This window comes from Dipodomys merriami, unplaced genomic scaffold (assembly GCF_024711535.1).
Source record: "Dipodomys merriami isolate MVZ:Mamm:240054 unplaced genomic scaffold, mDipMer1.0.p SCAF_2394, whole genome shotgun sequence".
Classification (NCBI taxonomy): domain Eukaryota; kingdom Metazoa; phylum Chordata; class Mammalia; order Rodentia; family Heteromyidae; genus Dipodomys; species Dipodomys merriami.
In genome coordinates this window covers 43811-47929 of record NW_027203820.1, presented here as the reverse complement: position 1 = coordinate 47929, position 4119 = coordinate 43811, and the positions used below count along the sequence as shown (strand labels likewise).

General features: G+C 33.9%; 1 pseudogene; it reads left to right on the top strand.

The window, feature by feature from the left end:
- The first annotated feature begins 429 nt into the window (after nucleotides 1-429).
- On the top strand, nucleotides 430-526 carry LOC138835472 (U6 spliceosomal RNA; annotated as a pseudogene).
- Nucleotides 527-4119: the final 3593 nt, after the last annotated feature.

Here is a 4119-nt window from a genome sequence, read left to right as displayed (position 1 = left end):
CATGGAAGAAGGGTAAAGGCTCAGGTAGACATTTGTGCCAGTAACACCTCATTTGGGAAAATATCAGCTGAAGAAGTTTAGAAGTAGCTCTTAAGCAATGCTTACTTTGAATCCATTAGGTCCACATAGCTAACACAGTTGGGTAAATAATTACTTGAAAAAGCATCACCTTTGGACCTATCTATAAATAATTGAGAGTATGATCAAATTCCAAATAAAAAGACTTAAGATAGTCATTGACAAAAAAATTTGCAAATGTGAGCAATTGATCGATCAATATAATTTTTTCTACTATTCACAGAATTTTATGGAAATAAGATCGATAGCATTGTTCGGAACAATACGGTTTCCTTGTTACAAGTAGGCACCCATAGATATAGGCTTGTATAAAGATGGCATCATTAACTACTTAAATTTAGAGGATACTACATGCTTCAGCAACACGAATACTCAAATTACAATGCAGAGATTAACATGGCACTTGCACAAGGATAATATGAAAATTTGAGAAGTATTCCATATGTTTCATTCTTCAGATGCAAGAAATGAAAAACAGTTATTAAAAAGTTGATTACAAAATTACAACTGTAACAATACACGTAATTCATATAATTAAATTTAGTTTGACATCAGTGTATTAAATATTCACCTCAGGAAGGCGTTTACATAGCATAAACTTTACAAAACTTTTCAAATTATACAACATTGTCATTTTATCCCAAAGAAAAATAATATTAAGACCTAGAAAAAAGGAATGAAACTGTTTCTATATGGAATGTAATCAGAAAGGACACATTAATGAACCTAAATATTATAAAATAATGTAGAATTCAAAGTATATCTAGGAGAAAATAAAATATATAATGACCATTATGCAAACATAGAATATAGGATATTGTCAAATATACTTTTTCAGACAAGCACCAGAAATATTTTAGTTTCTGTACTACTCATTTCAACAGGTAAGTTAAAATTGTTTCTGATTAAAAAAATCACAAACTCTGAAGAAATCATTATACATGTATACAAAAACTATTGAATACATTCTGACATCCAATGCAGGCAATTCACTTGGAAGAATTCTGCAGAATCCATGAATTTTTACTGTAAAATATTGGTGTTGCCGGGCACATGTGGCTTATGCCACAAGAGGCTGAGATCTGAGATCATGGTTCCAAGGCAGCCTGGGAAGGAAAGTCTGTGGTACTCTTATCTCCAATAAACCACTAGAAAACTGGAAGTGGAGCTGAGGCTCATGTAGTAGAGCTCTCATCTTGAGCTGAAGAGCACAGAGGTAGCTCCCAGGCCCAGAGTTCAAGCCCCATGACAGACCAAAATAAAATATATTGCTCTTATTTGGATTGTGAAAATATTTTGTAGGGACACAAAAGATCGACTTGCATTTTTGAAATTTAAGAAACTTAACCCGACCATTAGGACATAGGTGAACAATTTGTACAGCCTTCCACAACTTCATAGAAGTAGTGATACATACTTATCCTTTTGGCAATATCAAGTGCAAGTTTTTCTATGTTGTTCTCCAGGCCTGGTTTTATATAATGGTTCAACAGAAGGAGATCCAGCGTATCTTTGCTAGCTCAATTCTCAGCAGCAAGATGTAAGGGGGACAAGAGGCCTTTAGTTGGGCATTTGTATTTGGATCATGATGAAGTAATAAAGAAGTCACTCTGGTATTATTCCACGTATATGCACTGTGCAGGGGTGTCCAGTCATCTACAGTTATTGCATGTGCCGCTTGAGACACCAACTCACTGACAATGTCTAATTGTCCACTGTACGCTTCTCGATGAAGAGGGGTATACTCATCGTCATCCCTACTATTCACATGAGTGGCCTTTTGGGAAAGAAGTCTCCGCACTGTAGTAAGCAGAATATTTTTGGCAGCCCATTGAAGAAATTTGCTTGGATCCTTCTCCATTTTTTTCTTGCAATTGATATCATTCGTTATTTTTTCATCTTGTTCTTCATATTCCTAAGAATTGCCTAACGAGAAACTTTGAGTGCCAGTGGGAATGAGGTGTCCATGTATTTTCCTAATAGTTCACATTGGTTGAACTGGTCAGAAATATCCAGTGATTTTTCTGCAACTGTTTATTCACCATGATTTATTTTCTTTTTCCAATTTTACTATTCGAAATTATTCTAACTGGAGAGTAGGGAATTGATGGAGAGCAGAGGAAAGATGTTCCTCCGTATTTAAATGTACACACTGAAAATGAGGACCAGTGATGTCTTCATGTGCAGCTTATTCTAGGAATGAGAAATTAGGAAATAACGCCTTCTATATAAATGATTTGGGAAATGGCAGAGCAAAAACTGAAATGATGCAACCAAAAATATGAAAGCAAAATAAATCAGGATAATTATGGAGCAATCATATTATCTATGAGAACCAAGAAAGGGAGAGAGAGAGACAGATGATGTGCAATGACCTAGCTAGCGACAAAATCCATGCCTCTGATCAATTTATAGAGCAAACAAAATTTTAATTTAAAAAAAAATGGGAATAGAATTCATGTATTTACTTGAAATTAGTAAATACATTTTTAGTAGCCTACATAAAGAGACATAACTTTGACCAAATTACAGACAATAAACTAATTCCTTGATAATTCTAGCAACAGATCTGACTGAAATCAGTTGAATCACACTTTTCCTGTATAATGAAGAAATAGGAAGGTAGTAAAGTAGCTAGAGAAGGCAGGGAGATTGTATCTGTGACAAAACTTTGTGAAAATTGGTATTTAGGATTTCTTACTGGTGATCCACTTGCACTGGAAGCATGATTCTGAACTATTGATTTCTGATTCTGAATTATTGATTTGATCATTATATTCTCCAAGAAGAAAAATGAGAATTGATAGTTAAGGACTACTAATACATTTTGACCTTCTCACTAAGCACTTTCAATTATTGAAATCACATGAAGACAATAGACAGGCCTACTTTTTAGATGAAAGCACGTGTCTTTAAAAAAAAACAAGGAATGTATGTAGTCATGCAAAGGACTTCTATTTTACCAATGCCTCATACATTTTTCTAATGTTGGGTAACAATAAATAATGGATCTATTAGAAAGCTCTTAAGGCTCATATGTTCAATAGTGAGTTCTCTTACACTATAATATGGTATGTTTTGTGTATGGTCTTAAGAATAATTTACATTACTAACTTGAATTTCTGACAGGAGAGTATCATCACTGTACATCTTGCTTCTATTCTCTCAGTTTTAAATTACTATTTAAGTATGTGCATTAGATAATTATAGAGGAAAAAGTAGAAGCCACACTGATGGCTTATGTCTTTATTAGTAGTTAATCAGAAAGATGAAATCTGAGGGTTGTGGTTTGAAAGCAGACCAAGAAAAAAAAAAGTCCATTAGATTCTGATTTGAATGTAACCAGAAAAAGCTAGAAATGGAGCTGTGGTACAAGCAGTAAAATGCTAGCCTTGAGAAAACAGAAACAAAAAATAAATTCTGGGACAAAGCCAGACCCTGAGTTCAAGCCCTAGTATTAGCACCAAACGAATTAATAAGGTAATCAATTAATTAAAAATAAATTAAGTGGTCACATTTGGAGAGGCAGGTAAAATGTAACATGGGTGTGATGGTTCATGTATTATTTTGTAATAAGGCATATTATCATTTGTACAAATCACTAATATTTTATTTGAACTTTTTTGTACAATAAACCCGGAATTTAGCATGCATGTATATGTGTATGTACATGTGCGAACATGTGTACACATGTATATGTGTGTGTGTGCTGTTGCAATGTTGCTTGCCAATGTGGACATGGTGAGGCTGAAAAGAGCTGTGTTGCAATGTTTTATTTATCAGTGTTCTGTCATGTCATTTCAGTGGAACCACCCTTCTGTACATATTATTTGTCTACTAAAAAAGTCATCATAATCAAAGCATTTACAGCATTAAGTTAGAGAAAGAGACCGCTTTCAGCTCTTATTGTATGTGAGGTAAGAAGCTACGGACATAATTAGGTAGTAAGTTATTGCTGTAAGATGATTGTCAGTACAAAATTCATATTTGACCTCTTAAATTGGTTATACTTTTAAGATACACTCATGGAGTGATTTGGAC